Source organism: Bombina bombina, chromosome 4 (genome assembly GCF_027579735.1).
Source record: "Bombina bombina isolate aBomBom1 chromosome 4, aBomBom1.pri, whole genome shotgun sequence".
Lineage (NCBI taxonomy): Eukaryota > Metazoa > Chordata > Amphibia > Anura > Bombinatoridae > Bombina > Bombina bombina.
Window position 1 is genome coordinate 995,022,457 of NC_069502.1, and position 12,817 is coordinate 995,035,273.

The following is a 12,817-nucleotide window of genomic DNA, read 5'->3' on the forward strand; positions in this document are numbered from 1 at the left end:
CCTCACAGAGACCTGTGTAGAAAAGAAAGGCTAGAGTAAACCTACTCAGGCTTTCTATACCAGGGCAGCAACATGTTAGAAAAACACAGCAAAGCACACTTTACAATTTCCTAACTGCTTTAAAACTACCACAGCCCTACTGAAGAGACTAACATGGAGTACAGCTATACCCAGATTGTGATAGAAGGCAGAGCAATCCTGCCCTGAACTTCAAAACAAAAAAATCTTGATAGAAGAATCTTAATCAGGACACCTAATTACTTCACCTCCTCCTTGCACTAGAGGCAAAGAGAATGACTGGGGTTTATGGGTAAGGGAAGTGACATATATAGCAGCTTTGCTGTGGTGCTCTTTGCCTCCTCCTGCTGGCCAGGAGTGATATTGATGCTAAGTAATTTTATTTGATAGAGAGGATTTTACATCTCATATTCATAAGTCATTTTTACTATTGTGAAATTTCATATAAATTGGTTATTGTAGTTAAATCTCTCTGGTGTTTATTAAGTTAATTGTAGCTATTGTAATATATTTTAAAATGTGTTTTATTGTGGCTAAATAAGGTTATTTCAGCTCAGATTAATTGGCATATAAATTGGCTGTTGCATTAACAATACACAATTTCTGGTGTTTTAATTGAAGTTATATAAAACCATTTGAGGGCCAAATAGTTTAATGATACGTTATCGAAGATTAATTGAGATTTAGTAAGATTGGTGTGAATTATCTTGTTATATTGCTTAACTAAGCACTGTTAAATTAGCTGTCCATATTCTGGTATTTTTATTGTGATATTTTAATGCGATTCATTGTTAGTAAGGTTAATTTTAGAGATATATTTTTTTGATGATCTGTTGTATAGAATATTGTAACGAAATAAGCGTGCATAATTAATTCATAATCTAGTTTTTACATACTATAAATGTAACTAATCGAGAACTAAGGAATAAATATTGATGATTATATATATATATATACACATACACATACACACACACACACACTTTAATTGGGGGTTACTGCTAAGATAATAATAAATGATAATTTTGTAACCTAGTATATACCAACACCACCCATTCCAGAATCCAAGATACTTCTCATTCCCCCCTAATGGTTGATGTAAGCCACCGAGGTAATGTTGTCCGACTGGAATCTGATGAACCCAGGAGGGCCAAAGCCCTCAGAGAGCTTAAGATCGTTTGAAGTTTCAGGATGTTGATCGGAAGAAGCGACTCCTCCCGATTCCACCTGCCCTGTGCCTCTTCCTGGCACCCCAAACAGCTCCCCATCCTGAGAGGCTCACGTCCGTAGCCACAATCTCCCAGGATAGTCTCAGGAAGCATGTCCCCTGGGACAGCTGATCCGGACAGAGCCACCAAGAGAGAGATTCCCTCGACTGGTTGTCCAGAGAAATCTGTTGGGATAGATCCGAGTGATCGCCGTTCCATTGCCTCAGCATGCACAACTGAAGAGGTCTGAGATGGAACCTGGCAAATGGAATGACTTCTATGCTGGATACCATGAGCCCAATCACCTCCATACACCGGGCCACAGATGGCCTTGAGGAGGTCTGAAGGGCAAGACAACTGGAGGCAATTTTGCATCGTGTCTGGTCTGTCAGGAATATCTTCATGGACATGGAGTCTATTATCGTGCCCAGGAACTCCACTCTGGTACTGGGAACCAGAGAACTCTTTCCTGAGTTTATCTTCCAACCATGAGATCGAAGAGCAGCTGTAAAGTGATCCTCTGTCAGCTGGCAGGACGGAACCTGGACCAGAATGTCATTCAGATAAGGCAATAAGGCACTACTGCAATACCTCTGGATCTCACCACTGTGAGCAGAGCTCCCAGAACCTTCGTAAAGACTCTTGGAGAAGCCAGATCGAAGGAAGAGCTACAAACTGCCAGTCCAGAAAAGCGAATCTTAGAAACTTGAAGTGATCCTTGTGTATTGGTACATGAAGGTAAGCGTCCTTCAAGTCTATCGTAGTCATGAACTGTCCCTCTTGAACTAGGGGCAGGATAGACCTTATCTTCATCTTGAATGATGGGACTGACAGAAACTTGTTTAAGCACTTTAGGTCTAGAATCGGTCTAAACGTGCCCTCCTTCTTTGTGACCACGAAAAGGTTTGAATAGTACCCTAGACCTCTTTCTGCTAGAGGCACTGGTACAATTACTCCTAGAGAGGAGAGATCCCTCACGCACTCTAGAAAAGCATCTTGTTTCTCTGGTTTTGACAATAGATTTGACTAGAGGAATCTGCCCCTGGAAGGGTGAGATTTGAAATCTATCCTGTAACCCTGGGCGATGACCTCCAGAACACAAGGATCCTGTACGTTTCTCTTCCAAGTCTCCGCGAAGAGAGATGGATCGGGGGCCACCCCTTCATGCCGACTGTCGCGGTGGGCTTCTTGCTCTGCTTGGCTTTATTCCAAGACTGAGATGGTTTCCAAGATCCCTTGGACTGCTCAGGCTTTGCAGTAGGCTGCCGTCGTTGGGACTTGTCCAAACGAAAGGGGCAAAAATTAAGACCCTTAGGCTTATTCTTCTTATCCTGTGGTAGAAAGGCCCCCTTGCCCCCCGTGACCATAGATATGATAGAGTCCAGGCCTGGACCGAAAATAACCTTTCCCTTAAATGGAAGGGAAAGTAATTAGATTTGGACGTCATGTCAGCAGACCACGACTTCAACCACAGAGCCCTGCGGGCCAGAACAGAAAAGCCTGATGTCTTGGCATTCAAGCGGTAATCTGCATATTTGCATCACAGATAAACGAATTAGCTACCCTCAGGGCCTTGTTTCCTGTATCTCATCAAGGGGAGTCTCCACCTCGATCATATCTGATAGTCACAGCAATAGGCAGCGGCTCCTGCTGCAGGCTGAAATAAAAACCCCAAGTGCCGAAACATCTTTCTTAATAGGGTCTCTAATTTTTTTATCCATGGGTTCCTTAAACGACAAACTATCCTTGAATGGGATAGTGGTGCACTTGGCGAGCATGGAGATAGCTCCATCCACCTTAGGGACAGATCCCCACAACTCTAGCTAAGAGTCAGGAACCGGGAACAATTTCTTAAACGAAGAAGGGGAGAAAGATTAACCAAGTCTCTCCCATTCATTCTTTATAATATTCTCCATCTTTACGGGAACCAGGAAATTCTGGGGCACCACCCTGTCCTCAAACTTTATCAAGTTTAGGAATAGAAGGTTCCTCGGGTAACTTCGGTTCCGGAACCTCTAGAGTAGCCAACACCTCTTAATAAAAAGCGTAAATGCTCCATCCTAAACCTAAAGTCTGGTTCCTCCTCAGCTAGACGTTTAGAGGCCGCAGATTCCGACCCAGAGAAAGAGTCCTCCGAAGTATCGGAATCCTCTGCATCAGCGGATAATCTAGTTTCAGATACATCCAAAGGATTAGAGGACCCCTGGGAAGGATAGCAATATTTAACCTTTCGCTTGCGCTTGTCAGGGCGAGGTAAAGCACTGAAGGCCGCAGACATCGCTGTTTAAAACTGATCAGCAAAATCTGGTGGCCACAGGGCCCCTCCCGCAGGAGGATTAGTAGTGCACTGGGGAGCTGCATGTGTAATCGGATATGATTGTAGAGAACGCACCTCACGGGACGGAGACCCCTCAGAGGTGGACGGCTCAGTGGTACTTAACATCTTGTTCTTTTTAGATATCACTATTTTATCAAGGCATGTGGAACATAGTTGAGCAGGCGGATATATACCGTAGCCTCCTCACAATTAACACAGGCATTAGATTTAGGCTAAGAGGGAGTACCCTCTAACACATTAGAGTCCTCCATAGCTTGCGCCTAAAATATGGACTATAGAAAAAAAAAAAATGGCACCTTTATACCCCAAATGGCCTGGGCACTCACCACCTCCTATGACCCAGGCCCACAGAGAAACCACTTTAGTCTCCTGCAACCGACGGTCAGGAAGCGGAAGAGAATGAGGCCACACCTGGTCACATGGAGTGCCATGCAGGACCGGCCCTGCAGCCGAGAAAAAAGGGGACAAAACTAAACAGGCTGCGCAGTTAATCAAAAATGAAAGAAAAACCTGACAGTTCACATTGCCAGAGCCACATCTCACACGTCTCAACAAAAAACGCAAAGCAATCATGTATAAATCCGCCCTAATAATCTCCTTCCAGAGATATTAACCCTTGATTATATACAGATAAAAGGAGCCACACTGTGACGCTGTCTTCTTGCGTTATATATGTATAAAAAAATGAAACGATCTTACCAGAATCTATGCCGTGGAACAGGAACACGGCCTCTCAAGTTTGACAGTGTTGTACCTTCGCTCCTGACATGGACTTGAGTGGTAGAAAGCAGGCAGTGAAACCCGTCAACACCGAGTGCTTAAGGAGCAGTTAATACGAGTCTGGATGGTTTTGCAGAAAGACTCTCCCTGCATCTCCAGACCCTAACATTTGTCAATGCTCTCACTGAGAGGCTGACAAGACTACTTAAAACTCCAGTCCCATTCCGAAGAGTACTACCCTCCATAAGAGACTACTACAAATCTTCCGACACTACTCTGACAAAAGGCAGAGAATGACTGGGGGATGAGGGGAGTGGGGGAGGTATTTAAGCCTTTGGCTGGGGTGTCTTTGCCGCCTCCTGGTGGCCAGGTTCTGTATATCCCACAAGTAATGAATGAAGCCATGGACTCTCCTCATATTAAGATGGAAATAAAAAAAAAAATGATTATATATTTTCTGCAGTATAGGATCTCCCCCCTTACCACCCAACCTCCCTGAGCCGCCGCCCCCCCACCCAAACAGCTCTCTAACCCTCCCCACTCATTTGCCACAATCTTAGATTCTGGCAGCTGTCAGTTAGTTTGCTCTAAATTAGTGTTATTTAAATAAAAAAAAAAAGCAGCTTACCTGATAAATTTGTTTCTTTTTAGACACAATGAGTCCACGGATCATCATCCTTACTTGTGGGATATTCACCTCCTGGTCCTTCCTTCCCTCCCACTCCAGTCATTCGACCGAAGTTAGGAAGAGAAAGGAAAAGCCAAGGTGCAGAGGTGTCTGAAGTTTACAATAATTAACAACCTGTCTTAAAAGAACAGGGCGGACCGTGGACTCGTGTCTAAAAAGAAACACATCAGGTAAGCATAAATTTTCTTTTTAAAGACACGATGAGTCCACCAATCATCATCCTTGTGGGATACAATACCAAAGCTAGAGTACACGGATGATAAGGGAGGGACAAGACAGGGAACCTAAACGAAAGGCACCACTGCTTGAAGAACCTTTCTCCCAAAAGCAGCCTCAGCCGAGGCAAAAGTATCAAATTTCTAAAATTTAGAAAAAGTTTGAAGAGAGGACCAAGTTGTCGTCTTGCAAATCTGTTCTACAGAAGCTTCATTTTTAAATGCCCATGAGGAAGCAACAGCCCTAGTGGAATAAGCCGTAACTCTTTCAGGAGGCTGCTGTCCAGCAGTCTCATATGCAAAACGGATGATACTCTTCAGCCAAAAAGAAAGAAGTAGCCGTAGCTTTCTGACCCTTACGTTTTCCAGAGAAAATGACAGAGAAGACGACTGACGAAAGTCCTTAGTCGCCTGTAAGTAAAATTTTAAAGCACAGACTACGTCCAAATTGTGCAGAAGAAGTTCCTTCTGAGAAGGATTAGGACACAAGGAAGGAACAACAATCTCCTGATTAATGTTCCTATCTGAAACAACTGTAGGAAAGAACCCTAGTTTAGTACGTAAATCTACCTTATCTGAATGGAAAATAAAGGTAAGGCGAATTGTATTGCAACGCCGAGAGCTCCGACACTTTCGAGCTGAAGAAATAGCAACAAGAAATAAAACTTTCCAGGATAACAGCTTAATATCTAAGGAATACATAGGCTCAAACGGAGCCCCAGAAAAACCTTGCTTGGATAGGATTAAGAGTTCAATCTCCAGTCAGCTTCAGAGAAACTAGATTTGGGTGAAGGAAGGGCCCGTGAATTAGAAGATCCTTCCTCAACGGAAGTCTCCAAGGTGGCAGAGATGACATGTCCACCAGTTCTGCATACCAAATCCTGCGAGGCCAAGCAGGAGCAATGAGGATCACCGATGCCCTCTCCTGCTTGAGGACCAGGGAACTATATATTATATAATAATCACTAAGAGCAAACTGGATCATGAAACTGAAAGGTATAAACATGTGAAATGATCTTTATAACATTTTATTTCATTTGTATAATAAATCGAAAAGATAGAGAAAACAGAGTAGGAATAATCTGGATCATGAAATTGAAAGGTTTAAACATACAAAACAATTGTTATGTTGGATAACATATAAAAAGGAATAGTTAAATAAGAAACCTGATAAATACTACTAAGGTGTTTAATATTTAGTATCTTTGTCCTTATGTGTTATATAAATTGTCTTTAGACCTTACTATACTACCTCTACAAGTTAAGAGGGATATCAAAAAGATGTGGAAATTGTAACTATGTGTAATTGCACAAATTGTTTTTTTGTTATAATGTGTATTCTTTGTTATTGTTTAACACACTGCATATAAATTGGTTTGCTGTCAAAACAAACTTGTAACTAGGACACCTATGATGTCATAAATCACACCCATTACAAGTGTTATCAATTATGTTAATTGGTTTGGTTAGGTATATGTAGCAAGTGTTTGGAAATTATTTTATTAAGCCTGAGGAAACAGTCTGTGACTGAGAAACGCGTCGCTGTATTTTAATTTATATCAGTAAAGTTTTATACCTTTTTAACTCAAACACTTGCTACTGTGTCTCATTTGGATCAAAACATTGTCCACTGGACCTCTGCTGTCTGCCTCCTGTGGAAGCCTTGATACAGTCTGTTGGGTGACTATATTGACCCCATCCTGTCTGATTAGCATCAATGGAGATGCTTCACTTTTTGTGAGTATATATATCTTACCACACACACTATTGCTTCTAGTATAAGACTGTACTAGGCCATATAGGCACCTTTGTGTCCCCTTGTGTTTTACTACAGAAAATCCATCTTCACCCCAAGAGGTCGGTCTGCTGGGTGACTGTTATAGATCCCAGACTGCTCCCACTGCACTAATTGGAGTGCTTTTAAAATTGTGAGTTTGATAGAATACAATCTGATAATCAAATTCTGTGGATCAAACAATATTGGGCCATGTGGCGCATCTGTCTTTTTCTCTGTTTTTAGACTGCCAGAGCATCTATCAGTTCCGCTTGGGGATCCCTGGACCTCAATCCGTATCTCAGGAGCTTGGCATTCTGGCGAGATGCCATGAGATCTAACTCCGGCCGACCACATTTGAGAATCAGGTTGGAGAACACTTCCGGATGGAGTTCCCACTCTCCCGGATGAAAAGTCTGCCTGCTCAGAAGGTCCGCCTCCCAGTTCTCCACCCCTAGGATGTGGATCACTGACAGATGGCAAGAATGGGCCTCCGCCCACTGGATTATCTTGGCTACCTCTGTCATCGCTAAGGAACTCCTCGTTCCTCCCTGATTGATGTAAGCCACTGTCGTTATGTTGTCCGACTGGAATCTGATGAACTGGGCCAAAGCCAACTGAGGCCAGGCCAGAAGAGCATTGAAGATCGCTCTTAGTTCCAGGATGTTTATAGCAACAACAGACTCTGAGTCCATATTCCCTGAGCCTTTAGGGAACCCCAGACAGCTCCCCACCCTAGAAGGCTGGCGTCTTGTCACAATCACCCAGGACAGTCTGCGAAAGCAGGTTCCCTGTGATAGATGATCCAGAGACAACCACCATTGAAGAGAGTCCCTCGTCTCCTGATCTAGGGTTATTCGAGGAGACAAGTCTGCATAATCTCCATTCCACTGCCTGAGCATGTCTAACTGCAGAGGCCTGAGGTGGAACCGAGCAAACGAGATGTCCATTGCCGCCACCATCAGTCCGATTACTTCCATGCACTGAGCCACTGACTGTTGAGGAGTGGACTGAAGGGCTCGACAGGTATCCAGAATTTTTTTATTTCCGGACCTCTGTCAGAAAAATTCTCATTGATATAGAATCGATTAGAGCTCCCAAGAAGGTCATCCTTGTCTTCAGTATTAAGGAACTCTTTTCCAGATTTACCTTCCACCCGTGAGTTCTTAGGAAGGATAGCACAATGTCGGTATGAGATCTTGCTTGTTGACAAGATGGCGCCTGGATTAGAATATCGTCCAGATAAAGTGCCACCGCAATGCCCCGCAATCTTAGAACCGCCAGCAGAGACCCCAGAACCTTTGTGAAAATTCTGGGTGCCGTGGCCAGGCCGAAAGGAAGAGCCACAAACTGAAAATGTTTGTCCAGGAAGGCAAACCTCAGAAACCTGTGATGATCTCTGTGGATAGGAACATGCAGATATGCATCCTTTAAATCCACTGTCATAAATTGACCCTCCTGGATCAATGGAAGAATTGTACGAATAGTTTCCATCTTAAATGACGGAACTCTGAGAAACTTGTTTAGACTCTTGAGGTCTAAGATAAGTCTGAAGGTTCCCTCCTTTTTGGGAACCACAAACAGATTTGAATAAAAATTCTGCCCCTGTTCCTGCACAGGAACGGGAACAAATCACCCCCAATGAGGAGAGGTCTCTTACACAATGTAAGAACGCCTCTTCTTTTATCTGGTTTGCAGATAATTTTGAAAGAAACCTTCCTCTGGGAGGAAAATTTTTGAACTCCAGTTTGTATCCCTGAGACACTATTTCTACTGCCCAGGGATCCTGAACGTCATGAACCCAAACCTGAACGAAGGAAAGTGTCCCCTACCAGATCCAGTCCCGAATCGGGGGCATGCCCTTCATGCTGTTTTGGATTCAGCAACAGGCTTCTTGGATTGTTTACCCTTGTTCCAAGACTGGTTGGGTCTCCAAGTAGACTTAGATTGCCAATAGTTCCCCCCCTGTTTAGAGGAGGAAGAGAAAGAATTTCTCTTGAAATTTCGAAAGGAACAAAAATTACTTTGTCGTCCTTTTTGTTTGCTTCTCTTATCCTGAGGAAGGAGATGACCCTTACCTCCCGTAATATCAGAAATAATTTCCTTCAGGCCAGGTCCAAACAAGGTCTTCCCCTTGTAAGGAATTGCTAGAAGCTTAGACTTGGATGACACGTCCGCAGACCAAGGTTTCAACCATAAGGCTCTGCGGGCTAGGACAGAGAACCCTGAACTCTTAGCTGCCAATTTAGTAATTTGCAGAGAAGCATCCGTAATAAAAGCATTGGCTAACTTCAGAGCTTTAATCCTATCTTGGATCTCCTCTAAAGAAGTCTCAGTCTTGAGAGACTCGGACAGAGCATCAAACCAATAAGCTGCTGCACTAGTAACAGTAGCAATGCACGCAGCCGGCTGCAATAGCAGACCCTGGTGAACATAAATTTTCTTAACTAGACCCTCCAACTTCTTGTCCATGGGATCTTTAAAAGCACAACTATCCTCAATGGGAATAGTAGTTGGCTTGGCTAAGGTGGAAATAGCCCCTTCCACCTTAGGGACCGTCTGCCAAGTTTCCCTGACAGCGTCGGCTATAGGGAACATCTTTTTGAAAATGGGGGACCAAGAGAAGGGAATATCTGGTCTCTCCCATTCCTTGGAAACAATCTCCGAAGCTCGCTTTGGCACCGGAAAAACATCTGAGTAATAGGGAACTTCAAAATATCTATCCAATTTACTCGACTTCGCAGGAGCAACCACTACTGTAGAATCACAGTCGTCTAAAGTAACCAAAACCTCCCTGAGTAACAGACGGAGGTGTTCTAGTTTAAACCTGAAAGATACAACCTCTGAATCAGTCAAAGGTAATGAACTTTCAGAGCCTGAAATTTCGCCTTCTGATAGAACCTCAATACCCTCCATCTCAGCTCTCTGAGAGGGTACCTCCGAGATTGCCACCATAGCATCAGAAGCCTCACTGACAACATGGTTGTCTTTCCTCTTACGCATGCCTTGAAGCATAGGAAAAGCAGAAAACGCATCAGAAATTGTAGAAGACATAAGTGCAGCTATGTCCTTTAGGTTAACTCCAGCAGACACTAGAGCAGAAGTACAGGGCACTACTTGTGCGGGCGTTAAAGATTGGGACGCTTGGGGAGAAAGCTGTGGCATACTCTGACTCATCATTAGACTCCTGAGAAGCATACGCCTTAGAGAAATTTTGCTCATGAAAAATCTTATCCATATAGCTTAAAGCCCTCTCAATACATGAGGGACAGAAAGGGATTGGTGGTTCCACATTTGCATCCAAAACACATAGAGCAAGTAACATTTTCTACGGCTCCTAAGTCCATACTGAACACAATAGAAAAAAAACAAAGTAATAAACATTTAAAAAAAAAAAAAAGCGTTACTGTCTCTTTAAATTTAGCTAGAATTTTTTTTTTTTTAATCTACTATTTAGGGAGTATGTGTTCAATAAAACAAGACAAATCAAATTATTGAACATCCAAAAATTTGATGACAGAAAAAAAAATAACGTTACTGTGCTTTTAAATTTTAAAATATAACTTTTACTGCAGTAGCGAAAAACTATCCCCGCAGCTAAAACAGAGCAAAATTCAAACACCCCTACACCTCAGCAATCCTGCTGAGGTGCCTACTTGCCAAACGGACTCACTCCCTTCATTTCAGCTCCTTTGAACTGGAACGATCCGGATGTGCAAGAGCCCAGGAGCGCTATAACCGCCTGCTTAATTTGTAAAATAAACCATGCGGTTTTAGAGCCTCAATGTCCCGACGCCTTCCTTGCAGGCTATGGCAGCTACAGACTGGCAAAGAGTTGCACAGTTATCATAAGAAGCGCGTGAACCTCTAGCCCCGCCCCTCGTGGGCGTCACAGTAAAAAACACATAACCCGATCGGTTAAAATGAAGCGCCTCTTTAGCTTGTAATAAACCGATAGGGAATAACCACCAGCAATTAAAAATGAGCTCCCCAGTACTAATGGCTGTCCTATCAGTACCCTCTAAACGAGAGATTAATGTCCCAATCCAAGGATCTCTTGACTGAGCCTTATGAAATAAATTAAAGTGCCACTTTCCTCTGAGAGAATAGTTCCCAGAATAAAAAAACAAAGTTAGCACTTACCTTTGTATTCTAAAAATTTTGCAATCACTGGTCTATTTTTGATACTGCCAATAGGTAAAGTTTTTACTGGACCTATACGATGGACCCTTTCTACTGCCAGTGGTAGTAAACTACCCTCAATACCTAAAGTCTGCGGTAGCAAGACTGAGACATAGTTTAGTTCTTGATATAAAACCGATTCAGGTATCCCTATAAATCTCACATTATTCCTCCTTGCTCGGTCTTCGATCTCATTTATTTTTTGTTGCATATCAGTAATATCTTTTGTATGTTGTGTAATAGTTTCCCTCTGAAAGGAGTTTGCATCCTCTATGTCAGAGACCCTTTGATCCACTTCATTCAGCCTATGTGTAAATTGCTTAACTTCTAAGGAAAAATTCATTATATCTGTTTTTATCAACTCAAATTGCGGCAGCATACACTCTGTAATTTGCTTAACTATTTCATGTTGTTCTAGCGTCATTGTCTCTATTTGCATGCCCGTAGTGGGGGCTTTGATAGTACTATCTGTGCTAAGCCTAGCTTTCTTATCTCTATTTTTAGGCGGCATACTTGGAGATATAGTCTTGTGACACGTGATAAATTTATCCATAAAGTGAGTGTGTATTATAATGTATAACAAAAAAGGGGAGGGAAAACAGTGACTCTGTGTACAAGCTCAACAGCACACTTAAGGTCAGGCAAAAACAAAAGGCCCACTAAGGGTCTGTGATAACGTGATTATGAGTGTTATCTTTGAGACTTTCAACTTATCTAAATGCCTAAAAGGCCGTAAAAATCAACCTCCAAGAACAAGACAATTAGCAAGAGGCAAATCATACATAACAGTAAAAACCTGGATACGACTATGCCAGTAAAAACCTTCTTTGTCTATACCACCGCCTTCTTTCCTTTATAGAAATCACAGGCTTATACTTTTTATAGCAGATGATTTTTAGGACAAATAACACCTATACAGTTAAACGTATATCAAGCCACACACATGATAATTGTATACTAGGCAAAGTAAAACAAAAAAAAGAGCCCCTGCATGTTATACCAAAAAGGTTCTAATGTCATATAATGTTTTTAGTCTTTGTAGACAGTCTCCTAGAGAGAGAAGACAATTTATAAAAAAAAAAAAAAAACCAGACAGACTGTGTCTACTCTTATATAGGCGAGCAAAAAAAAAGAAAGAAGTCAGTCTTTGATATTAAGCAACCCCAATGTGTTGAAATTGTATTGCCCTCTGTTGATTTTCTTTGGCACCATATGCAGCAAAACAGAGGGGCAGGATATTCACGTATAAGCAAGGGGCAAGTGAGCCGGAGGGCAAGTAAGATAATGCACGTTTTATTCCTACCCCCAGGGGGTTATGGGAATTGATATACTTCAGCCCAACAAACGGAAACTTTCCTCAAAGCTAATTTAGCTGGTGATATAGCTCCAAAATGTTCTTTAAGGTAAAGGGCAGCCCCCCCCCTCTTCTCTTTAATTTTTGCAAACAGGCCCAGACAGCTCTATATATACTTTGTTATTCCTACCCAACCACAGTAGTTATGCATGGGTTATGGGAGACAGAGAATGATAGAGCATATATTCTGCAAGTTTTGTTCCAGGCTGACTTATTTAAGGTGATTCAAGACACAGGCATCGAATCCGGTGATCACGGTGGCCCAGGTTAGCAATCTTGCTTTTAGTATAACAATATGCCCCAATACCAGATATAAATCA